Raw genomic sequence first — 13,716 nt, 5'->3', positions numbered from 1 at the left:
GTCTGGAGCACACTGGAGGAGCTCTGGACACCTCCCAGGGGAGGTGCAGGTCAGGGGAGTGGTCACTCCCCTTTCCTTTGTCCAGTTTCGCGCCAGAGCAGGGGCTAAGGGGTCCCTGAACCGGTGTAGACTGGCTTATGCAGAATTGGGCACATCTGTGCCCAAGAAAGCATTTCCAGAGGCTGGGGGAGGCTACTCCTCCCCTGCCTTCACACCATTTTCCAAAGGGAGAGGGTGTCACACCCTCTCTCAGAGGAAGTTCTTTGTTCTGCCATCCTGGGCCAGGCCTGGCTGGACCCCAGGAGGGCAGATGCCTGTCTGAGGTGTTGGCAGCAGCAGCAGCTGCAGTGAAACCCCAGGAAGGGCAGTCTGGCAGTACCAGGGTCTGTGCTACAGACCACTGGGATCATGGAATTGTACCAACAATGCCAGGATGGCATAGAGGGGGCAATTCCATGATCATAGACATGTTACATGGCCATATTCGGAGTTACCATGGTGAAGCTACATATAGGTAGTGACCTATATGTAGTGCACGCGTGTAATGGTGTCCCCGCACTCACAAAGTTCAGTGAATTGGCTCTGAACAATGTGGGGGCACCTTGGCTAGTGCCAGGGTGCCCTCACACTAAGTAACTTTGCACCTAACCTTTACCAGGTAAAGGTTAGACATATAGGTGACTTATAAGTTACTTAAGTGCAGTGTAAAATGGCTGTGAAATAACGTGGACGTTATTTCACTCAGGCTGCAGTGGCAGGCCTGTGTAAGAATTGTCAGAGCTCCCTATGGGTGGCAAAAGGAATGCTGCAGCCCATAGGGATCTCCTGGAACCCCAATACCCTGGGTACCTCAGTACCATATACTAGGGAATTATAAGGGTGTTCCAGTAAGCCAATGTAAATTGGTAAAAATTGTCACTAGCCTGTTAGTGACAATTTGAAAGTAATGAGAGAGCATAACCACTGAGGTTCTGGTTAGCAGAGCCTCAGTGAGACAGTTAGGCACCACACAGGGAACATATACATGCACACCTATGAGCAGTGGGGCCCTGTGTGACAGGGTCCCAGTGACACATACATATAGGCCACAAACCTATGAGCACTGGGGTCCTGACCAGCAGGATCCCAGTGACACATAACAACCATACTGAAAACATGGTGTTTTCACTATGAGCCCTGAGGCCTGGCTATCAGGATCCCAGTGAGACAGTGAAAACAGTGACAAACACCCTGACATACACTCACAAACAGGCCAAAAGTGGGGGTAACAAGGCTAGAAAGAGGCTACCTTCTCACACAACCCCCCCCCAAACGAAGGACAATAAGGCTAACCTTGGCCAGTTGAGACTTTATTGTCTAAGTGGTGATAAGTAGAGAGTAGCTCTGCAATAGACTGGTTACTCCCTTTATCATCCACTATATGGTTACTTCCCTGTGGGGATGTAAACCACCCTGTTTGAAGTTTTTTAGCTAAGCAACAATGTGAAGATGTATTTTCAGAGTTTCTATCAGTAAGTTTTAGTTTAGAGCAGTGGGAATTGTCCACTGAACCTATTTGTAGTGATGGAAATGCCAGACAGGGATGCTGTCTCAATAAAGCCATAGCTGGGCAAAAACTTTGTCCATTTGGCTGGAAGAGAGAACAGGGATGCTGTTTCTCTTGAGTTGGAGCAGGGCAGGGATGCTGTCCTATGAGCTCCACACTAGGGCAGGGATGCTGTCCTAAGTGTTGTGAGGCAGTGCAGGGTTTCTGCACTAAAGTTTCTCTGGGAGGGTTGGAGGGATGCTCCATGTTAACTAAAATGGTGCTATTTTTGTCACCAATGTTAGTTATCCCACAGAGAGGTACTTCTACCTCAGGGAGTCCAGCTATGCCAGCTGATGATTCCCTTGGAACAGGTGCCACCCCAGGAGAGGTTTCTCCCACCACAGGAATAGTATCCTGAATGGTAGGGTGGTTAGGGGATACTGTGATACCCTTTTTACCTGTTGATGGAGAGGGATCCTGAGTTTTCAGGCCTTCTCTCCTTTGCTTTTTCATTTCACTTGAAATGAGAGGGAACAATTCCTCAGGGATGCCCAGCATGGCTGCATGGGCATAAAACTCTACATCAGCCCAACCTGAGGCCTCTAGGTCATTACCTAAGAGACAGTCTACAGGTAAGCTAGGTGATACCACCACCTGCTTAGGGCCAGTAACTCCACCCCAACTAAACTGAATTATAGCTAAGGGAAGAAACTTAGTGGAGTTATGGACATCAATAATCTTATACTGTTGTCCAATGATGTGTTGTTCAGGAGGCACTAGGTTTTCAGTCACCAAAGTGAAACTGGCACCTGTGTCCCTGTAGGCCAAGGCCTCAACACCATTTATTGAAACTGTCTGCCTGTACTTATCCATTGTAAGGGGACAAGCAGCCAGTGTGGCAAGGCCAATGCCACTAGGTGTGACAGAAACTGTCTTGGGACTGATTACATCAGTTTCCACTATGGACCCATAAGTGAACCCAACTACACCGTTTGCTTGACTGTTGCCAGCAGTCCCACCACTAGTACCACTACTGCTAGGGGCACTAGAGCTTGATGTATTAGTGGTGGTAGGCTCAGGGGGTTTACCTGGACAGGACTTATCCCCTGGCCTATGGCCTCTGTTTTTACACACAAAGCACCAAGGCTTTTTAATGTGTGCAGGTTGGGAAGAAGAGGAAGAATTTGTTTTATCCCCACCCTCTGAAGAGTGTTTAAGATTTGAAGTGGGATCTTTGGTTTTACCCTTATCCCCATGCTTATCTTGAGATTTTTCACCATCTTTCTTCTTATTGCCATCTTTGTCACCCCCTGTATGAACTTTTCTGTTCTCCCTTGTTCTGACCCATTTGTCTGCCTTCTTTCCCAATTCTTGGGGAGAGGTCAGATCAGAGTCTACCAGGTACTGGTGCAACAAATCAGACACACAATTATTAAGTATATGCTCTCTCAGGATTGTGTTATACAGGCTTTCATAATCAGTAACTTTACTGCCATGTAACCACCCCTCCAAGGCCTTCACTGAATGGTCAATGAAATCAACCCAGTCTTGTGAAGACTCCTTTTTGGTCTCTCTGAACTTTATCCTGTACTGTTCAGTGGTTAAGCCATAACCATCCAGGAGTGCATTCTTAAGAACTTGGAAATTATTAGCATCATTTTCTTTCACAGTAAGGAGCCTATCCCTACCTTTTCCACTAAATGATAGCCATAGGATAGCAGCCCACTGCTTTTGAGGGACATCCTGTACAGCACAGGCCCTCTCAAGTGCAGCAAACCACTTGTTAATGTCATCCCCCTCCTTATAAGGGGGAACTATCTTGTGCAGATTCCTGGAATCATGCTCTTTTGCAGGATGACTATGGGGAATACTGCTGCTGCCACCATGGGTATCTAAACCCAACTTCTGTCTTTCCCTCTCTATTTCTAAAGACTGTCTATCCAAATCCAGCTGTTGCTTCTTGAGCTTCAGTCTGGTTTGTTCCACTCTCAATCTATTGAGCTCCCTTTCTAACAATCTGTCATCAGGGTGGGTGGGAGGGACATTTCTAGATACAGAGGTATGATGGGAATGAACAGAAGGAGACCTGTCCCTTACAAGGGGCACCCTAACAGCTTGGCTACCAGCATAATGTGAGAGCACCTCATCAGTATGATGTGATTCAACCTCTGTACCAACTATGCTAGACTGTCTAGTAATGGGCAGGCTGAGAAGTTTCTTTCCTGAACCTTTTCCTGGGGGAGTCCCTGGATCGGATTGAGAACCATTAGCTACTTTTTCTACAGATTGGGCACTTATGGCCTTATCCTGTACTCTAAGCATATTAATTAACAGTTCTAAGGAAGGATTCTTCCCTACACTCAAACCTCTCTCTATGCAGAGACTCCTTGCTCCTTTCCAGCTAAGGTGATCATATGCAAGTTTGGACAGTTCAACTTTTTGGCCTGTGCCAGACATTTTTTAGAGAGAGTTAAAGTGATAGACAAAGAGAAAAAAGTTTTCAGAACTTTTTGGAAAGACAGAAAAAAACTTTTTAAACTTTTAAGAACTTTTTGAAAGTTTAGAAGTACTTTTCAGCACTTAGAAAAGAGTGAAAAGAGGAAATGCAAAAACTTTTTGGCTATGTGTATATACACTGACCTTGTTTTGTATATTTTTCTCTTATGAAAAGTACAATGACAAGAGTGGTAAGTAGTCTCAAAGCACTTATCCCACCGCTGCACAACCAATGTAGGAGGCTGGACTGGCTTGTAGTGAGTACCAAGGGGTACTTGCACCTTGCACCAGGCCCAGTTATCCCTTATTAGTGTATAGGGTGTCTAGCAGCTTAGGCTGATAGATAATGGTAGCTTAGCAAAGCAGCTCAGGCTGAACTAGGAGACGTGTGAAGCTACTACAGTACCACTTAGTGTCATATGCACAATATCATAAGAAAACACAATACACAGTTATACTAAAAATAAAGGTACTTTATTATTATGACAATATGCCAAAGTATCTTAGAGTGTACCCTCAGTGAGAGGATAGGAAATATACACAAGATATATATACACAATAGCAAAAATATGCAGTATAGTCTTAGAAAACAGTGCAAACAATGTATAGTTACAATAGGATGCAATGGGGAAACATAGGGATAGGGGCAACACAAACCATATACTCCAGAAGTGGAATGCGAACCACGAATGGACCCCAAACCTATGTGACCTTGTAGAGGGTCGCTGGGACTATTAGAAAATAGTGAGAGTTAGCAAAATAACCCTCCCCAAGACCCTGAAAAGTGAGTGCAAAGTGCACTAAAGTTCCCCTAAGGACAAAATAGTCGTGTTAGAGGGAGAATGCAAGGAAAACACAAATCAGCAATGCAACAACGATGGATTCCTGACTGAGGGTACCTGTGGAACAAGGGGACCAAGTCCAAAAGTCACAAGCAGCTCGGAGATGGGCAGATGCCCAAGAAATGCCAGCGGTTGGTGCAAAGAAGCTCTTACTAGGCTGAAGAACTGTTAATACTGCAGGAACGACAAGGGCTAGAGACTTTGCCTTTGGAGGATGTATCCCCCACGCCTTGGAGAGTCGTGCAGACGTGTTTTCCCGCCGGATGGACGCCAACAAGCCTTGCTACACGCAAATCGTGCGTTTGGCGTTTTTGGACGCAGCTGGGGCCCAGGAGGGACCAGGAGGTCGCAAATTGGACCTGCAGAGAGAGGGGATGTCGAGCAAGACAAAGAGCCCTCACTGAAGCAGGTAGCACCCGGAGAAGTGCCAGAAACAGGCACTACGAGGATGCGTGAAACGGTGCTCGCCGAAGTTGCACAAAGGAGTCCCACATCGCCGGAGACCAACTTAGAAAGTCGTGCAATGCAGGTTAGAGTGCCGTGGACCCAGGCTTGGCTGTGCATGAAGGATTTCCGCCGGAAGTGCACAGGGGCCGGAGTAGCTTGCAAAGTCGCGGTTCCCAGCAATGCAGCCCAGCGAGGTGAGGCAAGGACTTACCTCCACCAAACTTGGGCTGAAGAGTCACTGGACTGTCGGAGTCACTTGGACGGTGTCGCTGGATTCGAGGGACCTCGCTCGTCGTGCTGAGAGGAGACCCAAGGGACCGGTAATGCAGCTTTTTGGTGCCTGCCGTTGCAGGGGGAAGATTCCGTCGACCCACGGGAGATTTCTTCGGAGCTTCTGGTGCAGAGAGGAGGCAGACTACCCCCACAGCATGCACAAGCAGAAAAACAGTCGAGAAGGCGGCAGGATCAGCGTTACAGAGTTGCAGTAGTCGTCTTTGCTACTATGTTGCAGGTTTGCAGGCTTCCACGGCGGTCAGCGGTCGATTCCTTATCAGAAGGTGAAGAGGGAGATGCAGAGGAACTCGGATGAGCTCATGCATTCGTTATCTAAAGTTTCCCCAGAGACAGAGACCCTAAATAGCCAGAAAAGAGGGTTTGGCTACCTAGGAGAGAGGAAAGGCTACTAACACCTGAAGGAGCCTATCAGCAGGAGTCTCTGACGTCACCTGGTGGCACTGGCCACTCAGAGCAGTCCAGTGTGCCAGCAGCACCTCTGTTCCCAAGATGGCAGAGGTCTGGAGCACACTGGAGGAGCTCTGGACACCTCCCAGGGGAGGTGCAGGTCAGGGGAGTGGTCACTCCCCTTTCCTTTGTCCAGTTTCGTGCCAGAGCAGGGGCTAAGGGGTCCCTGAACCGGTGTAGACTGGCTTATGCAGAATTGGGCACATCTGTGCCCAACAAAGCATTTCCAGAGGCTGGGGGAGGCTACTCCTCCCCTGCCTTCACACCATTTTCCAAAGGGAGAGGGTGTCACACCCTCTCTCAGAGGAAGTTCTTTGTTCTGCCATCCTGGGCCAGGCCTGGCTGAACCCCAGGAGGGCAGATGCCTGTCTGAGGTGTTGGCAGCAGCAGCAGCTGCAGTGAAACCCCAGGAAGGGCAGTCTGGCAGTACCAGGGTCTGTGCTACAGACCACTGGGATCATGGAATTGTACCAACAATGCCAGGATGGCATAGAGGGGGCAATTCCATGATCATAGACATGTTACATGGCCATATTCGGAGTTACCATGGTGAAGCTACATATAGGTAGTGACCTATATGTAGTGCACGCGTGTAATGGTGTCCCCGCACTCACAAAGTTCAGTGAATTGGCTCTGAACAATGTGGGGGCACCTTGGCTAGTGCCAGGGTGCCCTCACACTAATTAACTTTGCACCTAACCTTTACCAGGTAAAGGTTAGACATATAGGTGACTTATAAGTTACTTAAGTGCAGTGTAAAATGGCTGTGAAATAACGTGGACGTTATTTCACTCAGGCTGCAGTGGCAGGCCTGTGTAAGAATTGTCAGAGCTCCCTATGGGTGGCAAAAGGAATGCTGCAGCCCATAGGGATCTCCTGGAACCCCAATACCCTGGGTACCTCAGTCCCATATACTAGGGAATTATAAGGGTGTTCCAGTAAGCCAATGTAAATTGGTAAAAATGGTCACTAGCCTGTTAGTGACAATTTGAAAGTAATGAGAGAGCATAACCACTGAGGTTCTGGTTAGCAGAGCCTCAGTGAGACAGTTAGGCACCACACAGGGAACATATACATGCACACCTATGAGCACTGGGGCCCTGTGTGACAGGGTCCCAGTGACACATACATATAGGCCACAAACCTATGAGCACTGGGGTCCTGACCAGCAGGATCCCAGTGACACATAACAACCATACTGAAAACATGGTGTTTTCACTATGAGCACTGAGGCCTGGCTATCAGGATCCCAGTGAGACAGTGAAAACAGTGACAAACACCCTGACATACACTCACAAACAGGCCAAAAGTGGGGGTAACAAGGCTAGAAAGAGGCTACCTTCTCACATCCCCGGCACTCTAACCTGCAGTGCACAACCTCCTGAGTTGTCCTCCGGCGTCGTGGGAACTTCTTTTGTGACTTCGGGAGAGCTCCAGTTCACTCTTCTTTGTAGTGACTGTTCCAGCACTTCTGCGGGTGCTGCTTGCTTCTGAGTGGGCTCCTTGTCTTGCTGGGTTCCCCCTCTGTCTCCTCACGCAATTGGCGACATCCTGGTCCCTTCTCGGCCACAGCAGCATCCAAAAACCCTAACCGCAACCCTTGCAGCTAGCAAGGCTTGTTTGCAGTCTTTCTGTGTGGAAACACCTCTGCAAGCTTCTTCACTACGTGGGACATCCATCCTCCAAAGGGGAAGTTCCTAGTCCTCTTTATTCTTGCAGAATCCACAGCTTCTACCATCCAGTGGCAGCTTCTTTGAACCCACAGCTGGCATTTCCTGGGCATCTGCCCACTCCCGACTTGAGTGTGACTCTTGGACTTGGTCCCCTTGTTCCACAGGTACTCTCGTCTGGAAATCCATCGCTGTTGCATTGCTGGTGTTGGTCTTCCTTGCAGAATTCCCCTATCACGACTTCTGTGCTCTCTGGGGAACTTAGGTGCACTTTACACCTACCTTTCAGGGTCTTGGGGTGGGCTATTTTTCTAACTCTCACTGTTTTCTTACAGTCCCAGCGACCCTCTACAAGCTCACATAGGTTTGGGGTCCATTTGTGGTTCGCATTCCACTTTTGGAGTATATGGTTTGTGTTGCCCCTGTACCTATGTGCTCTCATTGCAATCTATTGTGACTGTACATTGCTTGCATTGCTTTCTATTGCTATTACTGCATATTTTTGGTATTGTGTACATATATCTTGTGTATATTTGCTATCCTCATACTGAGGGTACTCACTGAGATACTTTTGGCATATTGTCATAAAAATAAAGTACCTTTATTTTTAGTATATCTGTGTATTGTGTTTTCTTATGATATTGTGCATTTGACACCAGTGGTATAGTAGGAGCTTTACACGTCTCCTAGTTCAGCCTAAGCTGCTCTGCTATAGCTACCTTCTATCAGCCTAAGCTGCTAGACACCTCTTCTACACTAATAAGGGATAACTGGACCTGGTGCAGAGTGTAAGTACCCCTTGGTACCCACTACAAGCCAGGCCAGCCTCCTACACCAGTCCTTTAATGAATACATGCATTATTGGCGCCAGAATGTGTTCAGAGACTCAAAAGCCTACATCATTAAACACAGACTACTGTGGGGGAAAGTAGCGGATCAGAAAGAGGCGCTACCGAATGTCCATGTTGTGCATTCAGTTGGACACCAGCGTGTTGGAATACACGTTGCTGGAAATACATTGGCTGATGAAGTCGCAAAGTCAGCAGTGGCAGTAGCCACTGTAGCTGCAGTGACTTGGTTGAGTTTGAAACCAGACGCAGACATTTGGGCTGCCGTAAAAGCTACGCCTGATGGTACGCCCTATCCTAAAGGATTTCCTAACAAATATCAATATCATATGGGAAGTATGCTGAACGCTGAAGTTAAGATACCAGGCCTAGGCGTACGAGACGTCCCTAACAAAGATATGAGACCTAATTGTGAATGAGAGAACTGGATGCGACCTGAGTGACCACGACTTCCCTGAGAAGTACGATATGTCATGCGCTCGGCTGCCCAATCATCTCTACCTTTCGGGAGAGATGAGGCACTACTAGTTAGCCGGAGCAAAGCCCAGATTTGGAGCGACAGGTGTCACCCACCGTGGGTCAGACTCAGTCTCCCACACTGTGGACGATCTTGCTGCTCAAAATCCAGTAGTCTCATTAGAATAATTACAAACTCAGAAATTAAAGGGGCAAGCAACCAAGGTGGCAAAGTCTATGCCACCATCAGAGACTAAAACAGCCTCTGTGGTCTCCCTAACAAGACCATCCCCAACTACACTGCCAATGGTGAGCCCAGACACACTCTTGGATTGTCTATTTATAGTAGACTTCCCACCAACACTGCTATTTCTAGGGGCACTAGAGGTTGCAGTTGGGGTTGTGGTAGTGGGAACCTTGGTGTTTTTCTTTGGAAAAGTGGCATCACTTGCCCAAGGGCCTTTTACTTTCCATAAATAACAGCATGGCTTATTCTGATTGTGAGAAGAGGATTTGGACCCACCTCCTCCAGAAGATGTTTGTGGGCCTCATGAAGACTCAGAATGTTTTTAATCTTTGTCCCCACCCTTGTTAGAAGACTTACCATCCTACTTCTTGCCATCCTTGCCACCCCATGTGTGAACTTTGAATGGTGCAACAAATCCGACACACAATTTTTCAAAATATGCTCTCTCAGGATCAGATTATACAGGCTTTCAGATTCTGTCACCTACTGCCATGTAATCAACCCTCCAAGGCCTTCACTGAACAGTCTACAAAGTCTGTCCAGTCTTGAGAGGACCCTTTTCTGGTGTCTCTGAACTTAATCCTGTATTGTTCAGTGGTTAAGCCAAATCCATCTAAGAGTGCATCCTTCAAAACTCTGTAATTATTAGCATCACTTTCCCTGACAGTAAGGAGCCTATCCCTACACTTACCAGTGAAAGATAGCCACAAGATAGCAGCCTACTGCCTCTGAGGGACCCACTGTACCATGCAGGGCCTCTCAAGTGCACCAAATCACTTGTTAATGTGTTGTGGAACTCACACCCTGTGCCAGTTCCAGTTTTCCCTTATTAGTAGAATAGAGGTGTTTCTAGCAGCTTAGGCTGATAAAAGGTAGCTATGGCAAAGCAGCTTAGGCTGAACTAGGGGACATGCAAAGCTCCAACTATACCACTTATATCATATGTACAATATCATAAGAAAACACAATACTCGGAGTTACTAAAAAAAAAGGTCCTTCATTTTTATGACAATATGCCACAAGGATCTCAGGGAGTACCCTCAGTAAGAAAGTAAGTAATATACACAAGTTATATGTACACAAACCCAAAACAGGTAAGTAAGAGTCTGAAAAGCAATTCAAACAGTGTAGAATTACAATAGGTTGCAATAGGCAAACATAGGTCTAGGGGCAACACAAACCATATACTCCAAAAGTGGAATGCGAATCACGAATGGACTCCAGACCTATGGGAGCTTGTAGAGGGTCGCTGGGACTGTAAGAAGACAGTCAGGGTGTGCAAGATACCCCACCCCAAGACCTGTCCCTAACTGGCTGGACCCTAGTAACCTGGCCTTTAGGAGTGAAAGGTGCCCTACTAATGTGTGACCCCCCTCCCTCCACCAGTATCACTGGATGGCCTGTTAGCTGGCAGGTCTTTGGATGAACCCTCCCCAGAGTCCTCAGGGCCCTTCCTGATTCTTGCCGGATACCCCCCTCCTCTACCTCCTGAACCTGGGATGGGCCAGAATGGTTCTGGTCACTTTCTAGGAGAAGGCTAAGGAGAAGATCTTTGGTAGGGTTCTTACCAATGCTTAAACATCTTTCTATGGAGAGACCCCTCAAACTTTTAAAGTTTAAACTCTCATAGGTTGCTTGAACAATTGTGGGAGTGAGCTCTACTGCAGACATGGTAGAGAAGGTTTAGGACGGAGAGACAAAAAGTTTTAGAACTTTTGAAAGCACAGAGAAAGTAAACGTTTTCAAACTTTTTAATAACTTTTTAAAGTTTTCAGAACTTTTCAGAAACTTCGTAGAAGGTTCTAGAGAAGGACAGTTAAACTGTTTGGTTCAATGTGTATATATTGACGTATTTGGTATATGTTTTTCTCATGAAAAACACCAATGACAAAGTGGTAAAACAGTTACAAGTACTTATCCCACCGCTGAACCACCAATGTAGGAGGCTGACCTGGCTTATACCGGGTACCTAGTGGAACTTACACCTTGTGACAAGTCCTGTTATCCATTATTAGTAGATTAGAGGTGTTCTAGCAGCTGAGGGTGATAGAGGTAGCTATAGCAGAGCAGCTTAGGCTGAACTAGGAGACATGCAAAGGTGCTCCCAAACCACTTATATCATATAGCACTATATCATAAGAAAACACAACATTCAGAGTTACTAAAAATGAAGGTACTTTATTTTAGTGACAATATGCCAAAAGTATCTCAGAGGATATAGGGGGTGATTCCAACCCTGGCGGTGGGTGATAAAGCGGCGGCCAACCCGCCAACAGGCAGGTGGTCAAAAAAATGGAATTCTGACCCTGGCGGGAACCGCCAACACAGCCCGCCACTTTAACACTCCGACCACCACGGCGGGACAGACAAACAGGGTGGCGGTCACCGCCAACAGGCAGGCGGCAGACAATGTACCGCCCACCCTATCACAACTCACCAATCCACCAACTTTTCCGGGGCGGGAGCCCCGCCGATAAAAACACGGCGGAAACAGACTACGAACGGGAAAACGCTCATCGAAACACACTCCACGAGGAAGGAGGACAGCATGGAACCCGAATTAAACATCCTGCCAGCTATTGTCTACCTGCTCATCTACCAGGAGTACCAACGCCGGCGCAGACGACAACGGTAAGTACTGCACCTACGACACAGGGGAGGGGGGAGGAGGAAAGCTTACGGGCACACACATACGCGACACACCCACCCCTCCACTCCCCCCCAATTCCCTACACACCAATGCAGAGCAACAAGTCAGAGTGACACCCCCCTAGCCCCCGGAATAATGCAAAGACATAATTCAAATGAACGAACAAATTTATGTATAAATTAGGTTCATTGAAGTCATGGTAAATATGCAATATGCAATATACAAAATAAAGAATGAACATAGTGAAAATCATAAACATAGGCAATAAGTCCTGCACAGTTAGTTAAATTTCCATAGTCCGTGGGCCAGATGATAAAACTACAGGCACCTCAGGGGGAAGGGAAGGGGGGGGGCACCTCAGCCACATGAGTCCACGATGCCAGATCCACGAGGGGCCTCCATGCCCACTGTACCATCCTGGGGAGTGCAAAGCCACAGTCTCTCAAGTCTCTACAGTGGGAGGGTTGCCCACTGTGCCATGCTGGGGAGTGCAAAGCCACAGTCTCTCAAGTCTCTACAGTGGGAGGGTTGCCCACTGTGCCATCCTGGGGAGTGCAAAGCCACAGTCTCTCAAGTCTCTACAGTGGGAGGGTTGCCCACTGATCCATCCTGGGGAGTGCAAAGCCACAGTCCATCAGATGGATTACCGACTCCACTGGTAATGGAGGAGGCATGGTGCCCAGAGTGCTTCGTGAAGACCTGCTCGACACAGAACCGGCACTGTCAATGGGCCAGCGGTGCTTGAGACGGCGGGGCCCAGCGGAGCGGTGCTTGACAGGAAGGGCCCAGCGGAGCGGTGCTTGACAGGAAGGGCCCAGCGGAGTGGTGTTGAGACGGCGGGGCCCAGCGGAGTGGTGCTTGAGACGGCGGGGCCCAGCAGAGCGGTGCTTGACAGGAAGGGCCCAGCGGAGCGGTGCTTGAGACGGCGGGGCCCAGCAGAGCGGTGCTTGAGACGCGGGGCCCAGCGGAGCGGTGCTTGACAGGAAGGGCCCAGCGGAGCGGTGCTTGAGACGGCGGGGCCCAGCAGAGCGGTGCTTGACAGGAAGGGCCCAGCGGAGCGGTGCTTGAGACGGCGGGGCCCAGCGGAGCGGTGCTTGAGACTGCGGGGCCCAGCGGAGCGGTGCTTGACAGGAAGGGCCCAGCGGAGCGGTGCTTGAGACAGCAGGGCCCTGTTCAGCGGTGCTCCTCACGGCGGGCCCTGTTCAGCGGTGCTCCTCACAGCGGGGCCCTGTTGAGCGGTGCTCCTCACGGTGGGGCCCTGTTCAGCGGTGCTCCTCACGGTGGGGCTCTGTTCAGCGGTGCGGTGCTCCTCACGGCGGGGCCCTGTTCAGCAGTGCTTGTCCTGTCTTTCTAGGGAGGCAGACCTGGCCAAGACTTCCCGCTTAGTCGTCCTCCGACCTTGCGGTTGCGGGGCCCTCCTGTGATGGAGTCTTGGGCCCGTGGGTGTCGTCCGTCACACCCGGAATGGGGCTGGTGGGGCCCTCCTGGTCAGCTCGCCTGCTGCATGACTTCTCCGCCCTGCTGCCCTTGCCCTCCTTCGCTGAAGCTCTCTGGCCCTTGCCTCCCTTTGATGATGTGGCAGGTGACGGGGCAAGGCTACTGTCCTTGGTGGCAGCCGTCTCAGGCTTCTCGCACCGGACCTTAGTTTTTTTTGTCCTCTTCCCAGGGGGTGGGCTGGCTGTCCCCTTGCTGCTGGCCGATATTCCTGCCCTAGGAGCTGGTGGACTCCAAAAGCCCTGCACTATGGTCATAGTAGATGCAGGGCTGGTGGTGGCTGAGGTGCTCTTTGGA

Source organism: Pleurodeles waltl, chromosome 3_2, assembly GCF_031143425.1.
Source record: "Pleurodeles waltl isolate 20211129_DDA chromosome 3_2, aPleWal1.hap1.20221129, whole genome shotgun sequence".
Classification (NCBI taxonomy): Eukaryota; Metazoa; Chordata; class Amphibia; order Caudata; family Salamandridae; genus Pleurodeles; species Pleurodeles waltl.
The sequence above is the reverse complement of the archived record's forward strand: the minus strand, read 5'-3'. Positions refer to the sequence as shown.